This window comes from Pinus tabuliformis, chromosome 8 (genome assembly GCF_031772625.1).
Source record: "Pinus tabuliformis cultivar Carrire ecotype Pingquan chromosome 8, CPIR1, whole genome shotgun sequence".
NCBI lineage: Eukaryota > Viridiplantae > Streptophyta > Pinopsida > Pinales > Pinaceae > Pinus > Pinus tabuliformis.
In genome coordinates this window covers 806,350,797-806,371,931 of record NC_142294.1, presented here as the reverse complement: position 1 = coordinate 806,371,931, position 21,135 = coordinate 806,350,797, and the positions used below count along the sequence as shown (strand labels likewise).

Sequence of the window (21,135 nt, the reverse complement as noted above, 5' to 3'; positions counted from 1 at the left end):
TTTATATAAATAAATATTGCAATCATTAACTTACAGAGTATATTTATGGGTGAACCCATGCAACACGCATTGCAGTCTAATATGGTTCTAATTGTCTCCTTGAAACACACCTTAGCAAACTCTTACAACTCTTGGCTTCTATATAGAATTAGTGTAACTGTGGGGAGGGAAACCATGTCAAATATTATTGTTATTTTTATTTTGGGATGGCGCGAAATGTACCAAGTTGATTTCTGGTGCTTCACTTGAATTCAATCATTACCTTCAGATTCTGCATGTGCACAATGTCTAACTATGAGGTAGGGTTCTTCTTCATTTCTTTCATTTTCTTCAAGTTTTCTATTGAGTAGGGGAAAGCCGGTCAAATATTATTGTTATTTTTATTTCGGGATGGCGCGAAACCATACAGGGTTGAATTCTGGTTCCTTCATTTGAAATCAGCCATCGCGATTCTGCATGTGCACAATGTTTGACTATGAGGTAGGGTTTTTCTTCATTTCTTTCATTTTCTTCAGATTTTCTATTGAGTGGGGTCATTGATTTCATGGGACCTCCTTTGAAGTATGGTTTTTCTTCATTTCTTTCATTTTCTTCAAGTTTTCTGTTGGGTGGGGTCATTGATTTCATGGTACCTCCTCTGGAGCCTCCTTTGCTAACTGGGAATTGTTAATCGCTTTTCTCCCAGTTATTAACTCTAACAAGACTAATATGAAATTATACACATCTAACTTGATATTCCGTTGGCCTGTAATAGCATACTCTGGTGCACAATATCCATAAGTTCCCATTACTCATGTGGAAATGCGAGTCTTATCTCCCATACATCTGTGTTTGGCTAGCCCAACATCTGATAACATTGGATGAAATCCCTCGTCCAGTAAAATATTAGTGGATTTAAAATCACGATATATGACTTGAGGGTTGGCTTTGTCATAGAAATATTCCAACCCTCTTGCAGCACCTAGAACTATTTTCAATTTTGTGTTCCAATATAATGGCTCCTTATCAGGCGGGAGATCATGGAGATGGTTTTCCAGCAATCCCAATTGCATGTACTTGTATGCCAAAAGCCTCTGATCCCCATCAACACAATATCAAATAAGGTTAACAATATTTGGGTGATGAAGCAGACTCAACATCAAAACCTCAACAAGGAAATCTATGTTTCCATGCAATCCATTCCTATCGAGTTGCTTGACAGCCACAATCTAACCAGTGCTCTCAAGCTTCCCTTTATAAACTCTGCCAAAGCCTCCTTCACCCAATATACACTCAAACCAAAAATTATTTGTCGCTGCAAACAATTATCGAAAAATGAATGTTTGCACAACAATATGTGGTTCCCCCATCTTGGGAGGTTCATATTTCCTGTTCCCATGGAAGGACTTCGATCTCAATCTATCTAAAGAGGCTTTGGGAAGATGATTAGAAGATGTAGCGGGATATTCATGGTCATATTTTCTCTTAATACCATTGAGTTCGTACCTTTTCAAGTGTTTCACATCTTTTACCTCCTTTGTAGATCCATAGCATGGAAAACAACTCATTTATCTTCTTAGCTAACAGTTAAACTCAGTATGAGAAGAATCCAATTTCAAGGGGAAACAAGAAAATTCGATAACAGTTCAAGGGGAAAAAAAGAAATCAAATAATAGTTCAAGGGGGAAGAAATCCAGTCAGGTAGCCAGCAGAGCAGAGTGTGATATATTTTTTCTTTTTTGTGTTCATTTAAATCCTTTTGTTTAGTATGGTCATGTGTAACTTTTAAAAGGCTACAAACATATATATAAATAATATTCAATAATATATATATATATATATATATATATATATATATATATATATATATATATATATATATATATGAAGCACCGTGAGGATTTAGACTATCCATGACCACAAATTGCATATCCTCTGAAGGTTTCCAGTGGTGCATATCCTTTGATATTTATTTGAATGTATAAATATCCCATGACGCAAGACAGAAATGGGTGTAGGATTAGAGGAAGCATCATATGCCAATGTTTCCTTAACATGCATTAAATAGAACTGACAAACTTGTGGGTGAAAATTGGTTAGAGCAGTGACAAAACTAGGCAGAGGGATAGTTAAGTGCATTAGGTTTACAATATGGAAAACATAAATGGTAAAATGCTTAGGTGTATTTTCAACAGGAAAAATTGACATGCATAGAGAGGGCACAATTTTGGTGAGGGTGCCCACATTAAGGCCACAAAACTAATGGCTTTCACACATTTAAGTAGGCTAGAGAGGAACCTACAATGATACTAGGTCAAACACACACAAAATTGATAGGAAATATTTGAATAACTCATGTGGATTTATTATATTCACAAGATGTACATATTAATACATATTTTTATGACCCTTGGTTTTCATCTTCCAAGAGGTCACTTGGACTTCAATGAATATTGGAATTCCTCCCCACCAACCCTAACAGATTAGGTGTCTAACAAACTTTTATACTAATGGATTCAACTTGCATCTACATGAAACACAAAGGAGGAATCCAACAACCTTTTTCAGAACCCACTTAAATTTTTTAGAAACTCAACAGTAATACCAAAAATGGTTGCAAACTACAAAATTCTTTAACCATTTTACCAACAACTCCGTTAGAAATTGTTGGAAATTATTGTGTATAGACACTTCTAAAATATGGCTCTTCTTTCTCACACTAACTTTTAGACAAATATTCTAGGATAGTGATGACTCTTTGAACTACAATATTTCTTTGGCACGAAGAAAACATTAAAATTTATAAGCTCTAGATATAGAAACTATCAAATCAAGCACTGTGTCTACACCATATATTTTGGAATAAAAATCAATTACAACATAAGATAGTTGGAATACTTTTAGAGAATATGGTTTGCAATCTGTTATTTCACTTTTTTTTCTGCATCTGATGAAACCACCTTTTTTTAAAATCTGATATTTTTACTAAGGTGTTAAAGATATATATATTTTTAAACTCCTGGCCATTAATTCAATGAATTTACCTTTTTTACCTCTTCTATATTTATTGCTATTCAACAAGATCTTTGTAGGTTCCTATACTCATTGAAGATCGTGGATATCAAAGACATTCTCAAATTTTAGAATTTTTTGGGAACTAGCTTTTCCAAACTAGCCTTTTTCAAAATTCTTGTATAGGAAACCACCCAAATTCTTGCATAGGAGGCTACTTTTGCATTCTGGGTTAAATTAAGTGTTTTGATGTATCTTTCCATGGTTTCTCAATTAGAAGGAATAGTTCCTCTGCCAATAATTATTGTGGAAGAAGGATAACTTCTCCTACTTAACAACATATAAGAAGGCTAGATTGGATTTAAGAAATATCCCATAATTTGGTACCTCATAATATATGTGCATGGATGATCTTAAGCTATGGGGCTCAATGTCAAGATTGAAAAATAAAGGATGCTAAGAGTTCTACTAGGTTTTGAGTGCAATATTTTACCGAAAATATTTCATAACAGTAGACTATCATGGTGAAACAAAATAAAAAGTTGGTTGGTAATATGTAAACTTCAAAATCATGAGACCCTGTGGCATCAAGGAAAGCATAGGTAAAATTCAATGCTTAGGTAGTATAAACAAAGGTATAGAGCATCTATCATTATTTATTTCGATAAATATCTTTTCCAAGTTGATCTCTTTGTAAATTATATATTTTTGTGGAAGAATGGATAATCTCTCTAAATGAATGCGATAGAAGGAAGGATCACTTGGTGTTGGTTTCTTAGAAAGAAGATGGGATGAATACCTCTGAATTTGGGTTTTATATGTGTTCTGTTACGGATTAATGCTTGGTATCATTAACATTCAGTGCCCATTATTTGTCTTTAATTATTTTCTTTGATAGCCTAGTTGTTTTGCAATGGCCCTGGGCAGTTGACATTGTCACAAGGCATGATAGAACCTAAAAGTGGGTACCCTTGGTGTTACAAATCTATTTGGGTACATCACTCCCATCATTCAGATCAGTACTATTGGGGCTCATCAAACCCTAACTCAATTTATACATGCCCTAGACAAGTCAACACTTTGAATGCCTCCTTCCTTGAGAGTTTCTTGGCCTCAAGCCCTCCAGAAATTCCACCATGAGGGACTAGCACAGCCTTGGTCAGGGGTAAGTGTGCTTCAGTGCAGGTAGGCCCCTTTCAGGGTGCTTTCCAAAGCACTTAGGCCCACTTTGACCTACGCTGGGAAAGATTGAGTGAAATCATCATAGGGTTCTAGGAATATTCTTATCTTCTAGAGCCATCTAGAAGATTCCCACACTTATCATCTCCTATGAGCTCGAAATTGGATAGGTAATGAGTTAAGTAATCTCATATTCTCTCATCCCTTCCTCCATGGAAACTAACTCTAAGTTTTGAAGGCCATTCAATACCCTCATTTATGACCAAACCACCATCATTTTCCTATAAATTGAGCACTCATCTAAGTGATCAAGGGCTGGAATTTGAGAATTTGTAAGGACATACTATTGGTGTGAGGTTTGAGATTGTAAGCAAGTATTGTTATGATACCAGAGTGTTGTGCTTTTGATGTGATGTTGGTTGGAACCCAAGCTGGAAGAGTGACAATGGATCGGACTTCATGGTTGTAATTCTTCCTTCTACTTAATAAAGTTGTTTACACCTTTTCCCATATTCTTGTCTTCATGTATGATTATTATATGTGTAAATTCTTTCGATTCCATTTGCTTATAGTAGATAAATCTCTTGCTTTGATTGGTTTTTTCCTCTCTTTATGATTTTAGTTACTTGTCGAGCGGATTAAGTTCGAGAAGGAGCGACAAGAGCCAAGCAAAGGAGACAAAGGGAAAGTGAAAGATAACAAGTAAGTCCCTTGTCTTATTTATCTTCTATAGAAAAAGGTTAAGCTCTTTAAATCTAGTTTTCTAGGTGTAGCTACCCACCTAGGGAAATTTTGTTTATCAGTAGATGCAAAATTCCACATAACAAATTTTCACCTATTGTGGTATCGATATGATTTTACGAAGGTGCCTCACTCATGAGGAAGTAGAGAAAGTTTTGAATGATTGCCATTCAGGTGCTTGTGGTGGACACTTATCTGGTTATGCTACTGCGTAGAGAATTCTCCGTGTTGGTTACTTCTGGCCTTCCATGTTCAAAGATTGCATTATTGCTGTCAGAAGCTATCATGCATGCCAGATCTATGACCATAAAGCTAGATTACCACCTGCACCATTGCATCTTGTGGTCGTTGTTCGACCATTCTCCAAATAGGGCATTGACTTCATGACATGTAACGCCACCTCGGTTGGGGGTCATGCGTACATTATAGTCGTTGTTGACTATTTCACAAAATCGGCCCAGGCGATGCTAACATTAAACAATAGTGGCGAGACAACTGCACTTTTCTTTTTCAACCACGTGATTGTCCGGTTTGGTGTACCATAGGCTATAGTTATAGATCATGGTTAACATTTTTGCAACCACATGATGAGTGAGTTAGCTTCCAAGTTAGGACTTTCGCATGATAGTTCTAATCCTTATTATCCACAAGCTAATGGACAAGTTGATGCCATTAACAAAGTCCTAAAGCGAATGCTCCAAAGAATGATAGGAGTTCATAAATGAAACTGACATTTAATCCTGTACTCTACCTTGTGGGCATATTGAATCTCAGTGAGGAATGCAACTGGATTCACACCCTTTCAATTGGTGTATGGTCTGGAGGCAATGTTGTTGATACAATGTGAAAATTCATCTCTCAAACTAGCGATTGACCTGTTACCCGACACTTCGGAAGAAGAAGGGTGATTCTTAGAACTTATCTATTTGGATGAAACCCGTCGTGAAGTCACATTGGCTAACGAAGTGCATAAGAAATGAATCAAGGTGCAATACAATAGAAATGTCAAGCCTCACATTTTCTCGGAAGGAGACATGGTCTTGCTTTACGATCAGGAAGCTGATAAACTTAGAGCAGGAAAATTTGAACCACTATGGATGGGTCCTTACATTGTCAAGCTTGTTTTGGCAAAAGGTGCCTACGAGTTGGTGGATTGTGATGGAATTCCATTGTCGCAGCCCTGAAACAGACTGTACCTCAAACTTTGCTATGCTTAATTGAGTATAGTAAAATCCCTGTATATATGCTTTAATTACATGTGTGTGTGTTAGTGTGTCTTTTAGAGTTTTTATGTGGTTAAGTAATCCACTTTTCATTTGTTACAAATGTCGGAATCTTCGAAACAATTTTTTGGTTACGCCGATAGTGCTAGTCATAGTACTCCGAACTTATCTTTTGTACCATGGGCCATATTTGCTCCAACTGGTGAGTTAGTGAGTTTTCAAGGGATTTGTATTGGTTCATCAACAAACAATATCGCTCAGTATAGCGCATTGATCGAACTTCTCTCTGATGCCATTTCACTTGGAATTTTCCGAATCATCATTAGGTTGGACTCATAACTCACCGTACTGCAACTAACAAAAATTTGTATCATTTGAAACCCAAAAATTCTTCATATGTTCCTTAGAGTTTGTATTTTGGAGAGACAATTTGAGTACATTCAATATCAACATATTTCCAGAAAATTTAAAACATTAACTGATTCATTAGTGAACTATGTGTTAAACAGACATTTGCGACACATGTAAAAGTAAATTTTCAATTCACATCATTAGTTGAATAGGATTGCACATAACCATATATATAGAAAAAATCTGAAAGTAAAAGATGTTTTAAATTTTTTACAAAATTTGTGTCCAAGACATGTTTGGTCATCTGACCTGTAAACTCAAAATGCATACAAAAATCATCCTACGTAGACCTAGTGATGCTCATGATAACAGGTCACAGCTTGAGCTATCATGCGCAAGAGCCGCATCCAACGGCCAGGAACTCCAATAGTATGACGCTTCAGCCTCATAGGTAACTCCTCGATCCGAACATCCAGAATACTGAGGGTTAACCCCTCTACATGATCCTACAACTCTGCCATTGTCTCAACCAAATCCAAATCTTGGAGAACTTCTCTCCCAACATTTCTCTGCCTTGGTCCGCCTGCCTCCAGTTGGTGTCTCATAGGTCGAATAGTACCCACATATGTATGCATGAGAATGATTTTAGTTTAGTATTGAAATATCAAAACACAAAAACATGTAGAAACTGAAAAATCAAAAAACATTTTGGTCAAAAAACAATTTACCTATAGCACCCCATTGAGCGCCCACTGGTAAACTCAACTCTGGATCTCCACGAAAATCCATCTCTATGTATGGATTCTCCTCGATGATAATGTGTTTTCAATTGAGCCAACTAAATAATGTAGTAGAAAATGTAATCGATGACTAACCAGCATGTCTATCCATCAATTCGACCCATCTCTACATCCGTGGATCTCTATGACCAACTACACCCAGTGTTACATGCTAAGGTTGCATAAATGGAATTCCCTCTAAGGTAAAAGAAATTAAGAGAAATCCATAGCTAAAATTCTTGGTCTTACCACTCTTTACCTTTGTCAGCTGTTCTTTCAGTGAAGAAAGTACTGCCTCACACTAGTTGAATAAAGTTGGCTCAAGACACTCAAGTGCATACTACATGTATGATCTGTTCGCCAGATGAAGTGTCACACTACCTGCCAACTTTGCGATGGTGAAAAGGATTGTTCTCAAAGGAAAATCACAAATATCTTTGAGGATTATCTTTCCGTCCTTTCTAGGCTATGTACCTAGCTGATAGAATTGTCAAACATAGTCCCTCACTGATTCCCCTCCACGGGAGGAACCTGAAAGAGATATGGGGGCACCACGTCTCGACAACACTGTAAGAAAATAAACATCATCGATCATAATAAGGAAAAAAATTTCCCTTATGTGAAAAGCCTGATCTATTGGATCCCATGCATGAATTAGGAACTGCAATAGCTCTGATTGTTGCCTCATTCCAGACCACCTGAAGTATTTGAGCAACCCACAATTTTTGAGGGCCTCAACTGTACCAATATTATTTAGGGCAACCATATATTGTTCTTCATGCTCTGTAATAGACATTTTGATTTGATGAAAGCCTGAAATCAAACCATAAGCTTAGTTAGGATCCTTTTCATGCAAAAAGTTAGAGAAAGTTTGGGCCAAATAGGTGAAACAAGTTTGTGAAACTCATCAGTGCAGCCCAAGAAAGGAGACAGTGTGATGTAGTGTAGCTAGCCTTCTGTCTGGGTGCTCCCCAGTGCAATTTTCGACGTGGAAGTTTGTGTTGATCCCAGGGTGAAATATTCTAACCCTAGGGACCCTAAAAACCCTAAAAACTTGCATGAAACTGTAAAAGAATGATATGAAAAGAAAGAGGAGGGGTAGATCTCCTACCTAGTTCGGGCGGAATGAGAAATTATCCACAGAATCTCTCACAATCAGCTACTGAAGATTGAGGTAAAAAACAGGGTCAGAGCACAAACTGAATGGTAAATATCAAATGGTGAAAATAACATGGTAAATTCTTGTTTTTATGTTTATTTCATGAGCACTAAATGAGTAAACGTTAGTATTTACCTATTTTTACCAATGAAATAGGTATGTTTAATCTATTTGGTGTTTATTTGAACATATTTATAGCTAACATACAAAATTTGACATGCACGATCATGAATTGTACTTTGACCATAGAGCATACTTTTATCTCTTTTTCGAGCTCTATTAAACATAGAAAAAGGAACCCCCTTGGAGTCCTCTTTAAGCTCTTTTTAGAATCTCTAAATATGAAAATATTGTTGAGCACTTGTCCTTTTCAGCTCGTTAATGGATTGGAAATGACATCTACTCAGTATAAGTTTAACCCTTTTTCGAACTGAGATAGATTATTTACAAAAAAGGAACACGTTGATCGAACATGTTCCATAGGTTCTCTCTTGTATTGTTTTACGCTTTTTCAGACTTGAGAGAGAAATATACGAAAAATAACTTGTGGAGTTTTCTTTTTGTCCCTTTTCAAACTCTCTAAATATGAAAAGGATTGAGTTATCATTGTCATTAGACTCGTTAAGACATAAAATAGCGACAAACTTGTCCATCATGATAAGACGGAATTTAACCTTCACTAGGCTTGTTAAAACATCACATAGCGATGGATTCACCTGAAGGGTGGAATTATACAACAAGCATATGTTATCATCCTCAAGATTGATAAAAATAAAGAGGTATTGGTCAGCAATGACTGGGGAAAATGGGAAAAGGGGTAAACCACTTTATGGCAACAGGTCGCTCTTAAACATGACACTTTCACTTCATCGCTGTGACTATTTGGGTTGGGTAATATGCTTGATGATCATCATACCTCGGTCTATCATACCATCCATTACTTTGGTTTTGGGTCAATGCTACCAATCCATTCAGTGTCGCCGACATCTTCAAGAGAAGTCACTCAGTTTTAATTCATCCTTTGCAATACTCATAAACCTTCATTTTCATGACTGCCATTCCTGAACCTTATGTCATCAGTCACACTACGTCTCAAAAAATCATTACTTTCAATTCATGTCATTGATGTGGGATACATCAAGGCCCTCCTGTGATGAGTCGCTTCTTGTCGGCATCAGCGCATTATCCAAGAAGTTGACTTAGAAACACCCTTCCAGTACGTTGAGGCTTGCAGAAATTAATGGTAGGTTTCTCGCTTTCGGCAATAGGTTGAAATCACCGACCTTTGACTAAATGACTTTGTATGGTGTTCAACATCAAAACTTCCATTCAGACCATGTAGAATGTACTACATTACCTTGAGTATCATTATCATTAACGGTGATTTCTCTCGCGTCTGTTAACGGCTTACATCATTGGTTGGTAATTAGACAATGTCTTCCCATGTTCGACTTCAGATCACATATTCACATGGTTAGACTCATACTTGAATGAATGATTGAATGAGATAGAAGACCCTAGATCTAGTTTCATCCATCCGGGCTGCGATTTCAAGAAATGTATCAAATCATCCGTACAAAGGCTTTACCCTGATGGTCATCTAATCATTGTTCTATATCTGTAGACGACTATCTATGTACTTGTAATGAAATTTTATGTGTTGAGCATGGGTATGCCTTCCCTCAAAAATTCATGCAAAATCCAAAATATCATGATATTATGTATTGTTATTGATGCAAGTCACCATCCACTTCAAAACCTCCTCATCACATCGTAAAGCATATCACTCGACATTATCATTTTTGAATTCATGCTTTAGGGGGCAACTGTTATAGATCCATTTTGGCACATCACTCCCATCATTCAGATCAATACTATTGGGTCTCATCAAACCCTAATTCAGTTGCTACATGCCCTAGACAATTCAACACTTTAAATGCCTCCTTCCCTGAGAGTTTCTTGGCCTAAAGCCCTCCAGAAATGCCTCATTAAGGGACCAGTGCAACCTTGGTCAGGGGTAAGTGCGCTTCAGTGTAGGTAGGCCCATGTCAAGGTGCTTTCCAGAGAACTTAGGCCCACTTTGTCCTACGCTGGGTGAGATTGAGAGAAATCATCATAGGGTTATGAGAATATTCTTATCTTCTAGAACCATCTAGAAGATTCCCACACTTATCATCTCCTATGAGCTCAAAATTGGATAGGAAATGAGTTAAGTAATCTCCTATCCTCTCATCCCTTCTAAGTTTGGAAGGCCATTCTATACCCTCATTTATGACCAAACAACCATCATTTTCCTATAAATTGAGCACTCATCTAAGTGATCAGGGGCTGGACTTTGAGAATTTGTAAGGAGATACTATTGGTGTGAGGTTTGAGATTGTAAGCAACTATTGTTATGCTGCCAGAGTGTTGTGCTTTTGATGTGATGTTGGTTGGAACCCAAGATGGAAGAGTGACAATGGATCAGACTTCATGGATGTAATTCGTCCTTCTACTTAATAAAGTTGTTTACACCTTTTCCATATTCTTGTCTTCATGTATGATGATTATATGTGTAAATGCTTTCAATTCCATTTGCTTATAATACATAGATCTCTTGCTTTGATTTCCTTTTGTCCTCTGTTTATGATTGCAGGTACTTGTCGAGTGGATTAAGTTCGAGAAGGAGCAACGGGAGCCAAGAAAAGGAGACAAAGGGAAAGTGAAAGATAACAAGTAGGTCCCTTGTCTTATTTATCATCTATAGAAAAAGGTTAAGCACTTTAAATATGTTGTTTTAGGTGCATCTACCCACCTAGGGAAATTGTGCTTATCCGTAGATGCAAAATTCCACATAACACTTGGGCATGAATTGAGTTTACCAATTATTTGGTTATTCATGAAGGTAGCAATTGCGATGATTGTTTTTCTAAAAATGTCAAGAAAGGTTGCCTTAAAGGGATTCCTTGAGGTAATAGAATCCTTTTTGATGAAACTCCTATGCACATATTTGTTGGTGTTCATTTTGGTGTATGTGATAAGTTCAAGCAATGTACAGTTTGTGTACTTTTTTGGTTGAGTTCTATCTAATTTGGTTTTAAGCCCTGGGTATAGGAACTTTGGAAACAAAGTTTGGTTGTAAGTATTTGTGAGCTAACAAAATATATTTTTTTGTTTTCATTTAAGAAAGAATCTGACTATGATGATATTATTTCTTGAGGATTTATAAGCTAACAAAATATCTTTTTTGTTTTAATTTAAAAAAGAATTTGACTATGCTGATATTATTTTTTTAGGCCTTTACAAACCTCCTACTAACATAAATTCTTGATAGTAACAATTGCCTTCCTATACACAGAGGACTGGGAAAATCTCAAAATTTCCCTTGAACCTCTCACTCTACTCATTCAAATGCCAAGAAAGGCTGCATCATCTGAATTATGTAAAGTCACTTTAGAACTTTCATGATTGAAATGAAAATTTTACACATGAAATACACAGTTTCAGATCAGAGTACAGAAACTGCAATAATTTATGTGAAGGAAGATGAAATATTTGCAAAAACTTAATAGTTCATGTGTGACTTCAGTAGAGTCTCAATGAAAATCATATGTCCCACTCCCACCAAGGGCCTTGCTCCTTTTCCTTTCTCTTAAATTCTCACCCCACGATCTGGCTTCAACAATTGTGTGTTCACTATCTCGACTGATAGCTAAGACTCGCTTCCCATCTCTGTTGGGTCTCCCAATTTTTCTAAGGCTATGCCTCATCCCATCAAACTTGTCAGGATATCCAGAATCCATACCACTACCATCCTGGGAACCTCAAGACTCATTTAAGGTATTTGAAGCCCTAACATGAGTAGTGTGACATTTAGGGGAAGTATCTGCAAGGCATAGTTCATGCGGGTTACTTCCATGTCTACATACTTTATAAATTCCTCTTTTTGATCCATTAGAATACTTCCTCTCCTTGTTTCTTTTCTCATGGGCAAGAGTTGATGGTGCAAACTGATTAGTTTGAACAAGATTCACTACAAGATAATACATTTGGGATGCAAGGTAACCAATAGTTGTTACTACATCACCGATCAGGGGCCGAGTGGTAGCATCCTCCTGAAGACACATTGCTACCACAGCAAGTGCTTGACACATGCATCTCACAGGATAGAGTCCCTTAAGATTTGGATCAACCATCTGTGAAAATTTTTTGTAGTCCTTGAACAAAGATTGTGCCCAAGAAGAATATTTTTCTCCTTTGTTGACTGGGAATTGTTAATATATTTTCTCCCTCTTATTAACTCTAACAAGACCACTCTGAAACTATACACATCTAACTTGACAGTCAGTTGACCTGTCATAGCATACTCTAGTGCACAATATCCATAAGTTCCCATTACTCGTGTGGAAATGTGAGTGTTATCTCCAACAGGTCCGAGTTTTGCTAGCCCAAAATCTGATAACTTTAGATGAAATCCCTCATCCAGTAAAATATTAGAGGATTTAAAATCGCAATATATGACTTGAGGGTTGGCTTTGTCATGAAAATATTCCAACCATCTTGCAGCACCTGTAGCTATTTTCATTCTTGTGTTCTAATACAATGGCTCCTTATCAAGCAGGAGATCATGGAGATGGTTTTCCAGCGATCCCAATTGCTGTACTCGTATACCAAAAGCCTCTCATCCCCATCAACGCAATGGTCACTATCCAATAAGGTTAACAAGATTTCGGTGATGAAGAAGACACAACATGAAAACCTCAACAAGGAACTCCCTGTTTCCCTACAATCCATTCCTGTCGACTTTCTTGACAACCACAATTTGACCAGTGCTCTCAAGCCTCCCTTTATAAACTCTGCCAAAGCCTCCTTCACCCAACAGACACTCAGGTTGAAAATTATTCGTCGCTGCAGCCAATTCTTGAGAAATGAATGTTCGCATAGAAATATGTGGTTCCCCCATCTTGGGAGGTTCATCTTGCCTTTCTATTCTTGTTTTGTTCATTTAAATCCTTTTTCTTAGTGTGGTCATGTGTAACTTTAAAAAGGCTACACAAATATATTCCTTTTGATACTTGGGATAGAGATGTAAGAGCAGTGCTACTTTCTCTCTCTCTCTCTCTCTTGTTCAATCTTCTTTGTACTTTATGTGTTTTTGTCTTAAGGTGCTAGTGTTTCTTGGAGCATTCACCTGAAAACTTCATATATATATATAAAGAAGAAATGAAATATGTGGGGTGCATGGTGTATGGTTGGTCCATGATCTTCCATGATGGACTTGGACATTCGAGGTGGTTTACTATTTGCTACTAGACCTTGTTTGGATGTTTGAAAGATATTCTTCCTCAAAGTGTTGGATAAGTATGGAGCTTGGTGACTTCATGTTGCTGATGCATGAAGGGAGTTTATGTGCTTGGAGTAGAGTTGGGTATTTCAGAGGAGGTTATTGAGCCCTAGATAACATGTGGTTTCTTGGTTGCTTGCATGGATGTTTACACTTGACATGTGGACTCTTGGGTTGAGGGAGTGGATATGTAGGTGTGGGAGTCCTTAAGGTGACACATGACCTTCGATATGCATTTTCCTTAAGGAGACACATGACCATGGAGATGCACTGGAGATTTGGACCTTTGGAGGATTGTTGGACCTTGGGGAGTAGTGCTCATGCCATGAAGGCCTTTCTTGTTAATCATTGTCACCTTTGAGCATCACACATATCACTTAGAGTAGAGTGCTTCACATGGGTGGACCTATTTGTGTTTTGCAAGTTTGCTTGTAATGGACTAGGTCCACTTGTTATTGTAAAGCCCCTTTACCTCTCATATAAATAGAGGAAGTAGTGAGTTGTTATTATAGTCGATCATGCACTTGTGCATATTCCTTTTCATACTTGGGATAGAGATGTAAGAGCAGTGCTACTTTCTCTCTCTCTCTCTTGTTCAATCTTCTTTGTACTTTATGTGTTTTTGTCTTAAGGTGCTAGTGTTTCTTGGAGCATTCACCTGAAAAATTCATATATATATATATAAAGAAGAAATGAAATATGTGGGGTGCATGGTGTATTGTTGGCCCATGATCTTCCATGATGGACTTGGACATTCGAGGTGGTTTACTATTTGCTACTAGACCTTGTTTCGATGTTTGAAAGATATTCTTCCTCAAAGTGTTGGATAAGTATGGAGCTTGGTGACTTCATGTTGTTGATGCATGAAGGGAGTTTATGTGCTTGGAGTAGAGTTGGGTATTTCAGAGGAGGTTATTGAGCCCTAGATAACACATGGTTTCTTGATTGCTTTCATGGACGTTTACACTTGGCATGTGGACTATTGGGTCAAAGGAGTGGATATGTAGGTGTCAAACTCCTTAAGGCGACACATGACCTTGGATATGCACTATCCTTAAGGAGACACATGACCATGGAGATGCATTGGAGCTTTGGACCTTTGGAGGATTGTTGTACCTCGGGGAGTAGTGCTCATGCCATGGAGGCCTTGCTTGTTAATCATTGTCACCTTTGAGCCTCACACATGTCACATAGAGTAGAGTGCTTCACATGGGTGGACCTACTTGTGTCTTGCAATTTTTCTTGTAGTGGACTAGGTCTACTTGTTATTGTAAATCCCCTTTACCTCTCGTATAAATAGAGGAAGGAGTGAGTTGTTATTATAGTTGATCATGCACTTGTGCATATTCCTTTTCATACTTGGGTTAGAGATGTAAGAGCAATGCTACTTTCTCTCTCTCTCTCTCTTGTTCAATCTTCTTTGGACTTTATGTGTTTTTGTCTTAAGGTGCTAGTGTTTCTTGGAGCATTCACCTGAAAAATTCATATATATAAAGAATAAATGAAACCCATGAACACAATCACAACCTATCATATAATTCTCCACGCTTTCAAAAACCCTAGATAGGGAAAACCAAGAGAAACCCTAGCTCCACCAAAGATAATCCAACAATCAATATTTTCAAATATCTTTTAGAAATATCTTTGGTGGAGCTAAGGTTTCTATTGGTATTCTCTATCTAGGGTTTTGAAGATCTTATAGCATTATATGGTGAGTTGTGATTATGTTCATGGATTTCAGTTCTTACACACATATGAAGTTGTCAACTGTCCAAAATTTTGTTATTTTAGATTTGACTTCTAGCTTACCACTGCCGAGCATACCTTGTCACTCCTATAAATTGTGTTATTTCAAATATTGACTTACAGATTTTCATAAATACAGTGTCCTAAAAAATATAGCTGAACACTTCCATATTCATAGTTAGATCATATTTGAGGAATATATACATTTGTTGTACATATCAACAATTGCCTCACGAACAACAATCACATCACAAGAGACAATTGAACTTGGTTGGGGAGGTTACTAATTTATCCTCTGAAGTTACTGAGTTCTTTCTGCTGTCAAATTGAATCGGAACTAGATAAAAATCGGATACAAAAACTGGTTGACCAAAAAATACATAAATTATTCAAATTTAGGAAAAACCATATATATTAATGTGCATCAATATGAATCCCGACCATTATACAAAAAAAATTCCATTTAACTTGAGTTTTCCTGGAAATAGATTTAGAGGTTTCCCAACAAGAAATTCCTAAAGAACATGTTGTCTTGAAGCCAAGCGTGCACCATATTATAGTTAAAATCTAAAGTCTTTGGCACCATTAAACCTAACACTAGTCTAAGAATCTTATCCCATACTAAGAGCATATTTGTGTTAAGAGAGTTCACCATGAATTTACATCCACATTTTTTCTTAAGGGTGAAAGTGGTTTTGTGCCACATAAATCTATTTTAAGGACAAATATCCATATAATAAAACAGAGGCAAGCTTGAAATGCTTGTTCTATATCTAGAAGTATTGTTATGACATTGTTCACAACTTTTACGTACTTTGTTGAAGGACTTCAAAAGGATGTAAAAGTGATTTAGTGGGTCAAAATGTTCAATGATGGGTATTATTGTGAGATTATTTGCCCAGCATGCCCCTACTAAATTGAAAATAGTTTTTTTTTTTGGGCCAAATATTGTAACAACTGCATTAGTGCATTAACTATGCTAAAATGTCACCAAAAAGTACATAGATTATTCAAATTTAGGAAACAACATATATGTTAATGTGCATCCATATGAATCGCAACCATTATACAAAAAAATTTCCATTTAACTTGAGTTTTCCTGGAAACGAATTTGGAGGTTTCCCAACATGCATCAATATGAATCCCGACCATTATACAAAAAAAATTCCATTTAATTTGAGTTTTCCTGGAAATAGATTTAGAGGTTTCCCAACAAGAAATTCCTAAAGAACATGTTGTCTTGAAGCCAAGCGTGCACCATATTATAGTTAAAATCTAAAGTCTTTGGCACCATTAAACCTAACACTAGTCTAAGAATCTTATGCCATACTAAGAGCATATTTGTGTTAAGAGAGTACACCATGAATTTGCATCCACATTTTTTCTTAAGGGTGAAAGTGGTTTTGTGCCACATAAATCTATTTTAAGGACAAATATCCATATAATAAAATAGAGGCAAGCTTGAAATGCTTGTTCTATATCTAGAAGTATTGTTATGACATTGTTCACAACTTTTACGTACTTTGTTGAAGGACTTCAAAAGGATGTAAAAGTGATTTAGTGGGTCAAAATGTTCAATGATGGGTATTATTGTGAGATTATTTGCCCAGCATGCCCCTACTAAATTGAAAATAGTTTTTTTTTTTGGGCCAAATATTGTAACAACTGCACTAGTGCATTAACTACGCTAAAATGTCACCAAAAAGTACATAGATTATTCAAATTTAGGAAACAACATATATGTTATTGTGCATCCATATGAATCACAACCATTATACAAAAAAATTTCCATTTAACTTGAGCTTTCCTGGAAACGGATTTGGAGGTTTCCCAACATGAAATTCCAAAAGACTATGTTTTCTTGAAGCCAAGCATGCACCATATCCTAGTTAAAATCTAAAGTATTTGGCACCCTTAAACCCGGCTCTAGTATGAGAATCCTATACCATACTAAGAGCATATTTGTGCTAAGAGAGTTCACCATGCATTTACAACCACATTTTTTCTTAATGGTGAAAGTGGTTCTATGCCACATAACTCTATTTGAAGGACAAATATCCATATCATAAAATAGAGGCAAGCTTGAAATGCTTGTTCTATAGCTAGAAGTATTGTTATGACATTATTCACAAATTTTAAGTACTTTCTTGAAGGACTTCAAAAGGGTGTAAAAGTGATTTAGTGGTCAGAATGTTCAATGATGGGTATTATTGTGAGATTATTTGCATAGCATGCTCCTAATAAATTGAAAATGGGTTTTTTTTGTTTATTATTTGGGCCAAATATTGTAGCAGCAAAACTAGTGATTTAACTATGCTAAAAGGTCACTTTCTTGTTAATTTGACCATGAATATATCTTTTACAAAGAAATATTTCTTAGCTCTCTTTATGTTAGTGGTTCGATAAGAACATTTCTACAGTCTCTTCACCGAATTTCTTAATGTTTTTACATTTATGCTTTTTAACAAAAAAGGGCTAACATTTTAGTTTGGGTAAGTAAGGATTCTTTAAATAACCTTCTATATTGTTTCCTTTTTGTTCCATCTAAGCTTGGCAAAGTGTCATGAATTTCCATTGAACAATATAAGAATCTAGTCTTTTCCAGAAATAATCAAGCCAACTCTTTCATTTTGCAAATTACCTACCAGTTCTGGACATATTCTTTGAAATTTCTCTGCTGAAGGTGTTGGATTTAGGTAAGTGATGCAGAATTCACACCTATAGTTCTATTGTTCACCTATTATACTAGTGCAAATTATAGGAAAACTTGGAAGGGTTGGATGTACTCTTATTGGCCCACAATATTGTTGGCTTTGAGGGGCCTGACCCAGGTTCAGAAATGATTTAGCCAAGCAAATCCTGGTACTACTAGCTCTTTCGGCAACAGTCTACAGAGCACAGACTGAGGTCTCACCCAAAGTAGTATGGGAGGGTGCTAGAGCCAGGCATCTATAACCTAGGGATGTTTGGTATGAGGTGATTGATACGCGGTTAAACCTTCGCACTTACTGCGCTATGCCCACCTGCGGGTACCCCACGCCCTGTGATACTGTCTTCGTGTAGTTCTAGCAGTAGTGCGACCCATGTTATTTACCCAAGTCTTCCTTAATTAGTCTCCGTTAGCTGATTAATTAGATTAAATTCACATATAAGCATTCATGCAAGTATTCATCAAGTGTGTGCAGTAAATAAACAAAGAAAAAGTAATGAATAACATCAACATAAAGATTCCAAAATAGATGCACAGAATAAATTTCTCTTTATTATCTTTCAATCCCAAGTACAGACCCAACTCCGCCCAATGCACTTAGCTACAGGGGTTCGCGCACTTAGCTGTAGACTCTACTAGGCCTCTACACACTCAGTTGCAGAGCCTCTTCCTACCACTACGACCCAGTACACTTCAACTTTCACTCTATGCTCTTACCATGCCTTCGCTATTCTATCTATTCTCTACTAAGCTTAGCTTAAAACTATCTTTACACTTAGAGCCTTGCTCTATTTATACAATCCCATGGTCTGCGGGCCATGGGTAGGCCGATGCAACTTTACATTAAATTACAATATTTTAGGGTGGACAACCCTATGACTTGATTGTACACTTCGCGCTCCACACCCGTACTTCACGGAGTTCTACACCATATTTGACCAAAACTTGGGCTTTGAGCCCCAAAGCCTACTACAAGGGATCCCATGCTCAACAGGCCCCCAACAAAATCATTATGACTTGTCTTGAGTCACTCTGCTGGTGCGGCGATCTTGGCATGAAGCCCCTCCAACTGTGCTTGTGTCACGCGAAGGTCTGTTGCACATTGTTCTATTGTCTACCGGATCTCCTCCACTTCTGCTTCTAAATCATCTGCGTCTAACTCAATTCTCTTCTTTGGTACCAGCTTCTAGTGCTTGTGTTTATAGTCCTGCACCCCTATTCACTTTGTTTAGTAAGGTGCGGTCATAGCCATGGTAGCAGCGTCCCAAATGCTTGGTGACAATCTTCTAATGTAGTAGTATGGCTGCCCATATCTAGTCCTATCATTCTTCGTTTATCAACGTGACATGCTTTCATGATTTACTTTTCCATTTTTTTGATCTCCACATCCATTAACATGCTTTCCTTCCTTAATCGTACACGATCTTCTTCGAGTTCGCGAAGTTTAAGGTTCCCTTGCCAAATGGCTTCCTAAATCTACATATGTTCGTCCTCACGTAGCTGCATAATTCCTTCATCCCGGTCCTCACGTACTATCCCAACTGTAGGAGCTATTGCATGAGGATACCTTTCCTTCAAAACTATGGTCTCGACTCTGCTCCTCAGCTTCGGAATCATTTTCACACTCAGGTTTTTACACATGGCTCTATAGGCCCATCGAACCACCGGTACGTGCAGGTCCCAATCAATTTGTCTCGCCTGGTGAACCTTGTTCAGGACTCTGCATACCTTCTTGAATGCTTCTATGTGGAACGTTTGTGGTGCGCGTCATCTTTCCTGTTGTTATGTCCTGTTCCAATTTTCGATCTTGGATTTGGGGTGTGCTTGTGTGGGCTGCACAGCACATTTCTATACCCATTGAGACAGGTGGGCACGCAAGTTGTTCCATCCTCGTTGACTGACTTTCGTTAGAAGCTGGGGGTTTCCAAATCGTAGGTGCATCATCCTTCTACATCCATGCTAGTCCTCAAAATTTCCTTGATGTGTATACCACCATCGTGCAGGTCTTGTGCGCAGTGCCCACTTCAACGCATCGAACCACTGTTGTTCGGGTACTGCACTTTCAAATTTTCTCATGAATTCATCCACCGCTGTCAATCCATCATATGTTGGCAGCTCTCTTTCCTCCGTTGTCACGCAACACAGTGATCTAACCATCATGTTTCAATTCAGCGTTGTCACTTCATGCAACCGATTCTGCCAGTGCTCTACCTCTTCGTCTGAATCCAAAGTGTAGGAGCTTTCGCACTCCCAGAGATCCTCCAATATACAGTTGGATTCACCCAATCCTAGTCACCCACAGTTATCTTTTAAATACAATCAAGATCATTGTTACTTTCATCATCGCACACTGGTTCAGTGTAGCGAACTCCTTCGTCTGGATCCAGTGGGACTACTACTCGTAGTGACTTTTTCTCGAAGATCATTTTGCACTTCTTCAGATTGATGACTTCATTCATATCGGTGGCCCAGTCTATTCCTAACAATGTGGGATATGGATTGTTGTCATCAACAATCTCTATTACTTCAAAATCCGCCTGCACACTCATGCCTTCAATATCAATTGTTACCCCTTGCAACCTCCCCATGGGAAAAATCTTCTGTTGGTTCACCATTCGTAATTGAATAGGGGACCATTGTAACGTGGGCCTACCCATGTGTTCCCATGTTTGCTTCGGTAATACATTCATGTTCGAACCCTTATCTAGGATCACCTTATCCATTTCATATTCCCCAATCTATGTAGTCAACCTCATTTCCCTTCCAGTGTGCAAGGCATGCTTCCCTAATTTCTGGACGACGTGCGGTTCCCCTCACCCCACACACCTGGTGATCAGTTCTTGTAGTCCTTTAACTGCCTTGTTGTCATGCAACAGTTTCATGCATGTCTCCAGAAAGGTAGTGAGCATTGAAGGATCCATTCCTGGCTCTGG

At 37.6% G+C, this 21,135-nt stretch overlaps 2 pseudogenes; both read right to left on the bottom strand.

The window, feature by feature from the left end:
• Positions 1 to 623: 623 nt before the first annotated feature.
• LOC149238040 (serine/threonine-protein kinase PBL27 pseudogene) lies at positions 624 to 1,547 on the bottom strand (annotated as a pseudogene).
• A 10,451-nt stretch (positions 1,548 to 11,998) lies between these two features.
• LOC149238039 (putative serine/threonine-protein kinase PBL7 pseudogene) lies at positions 11,999 to 13,407 on the bottom strand (annotated as a pseudogene).
• Between the last annotated feature and the right edge of the window lie 7,728 nt (positions 13,408 to 21,135).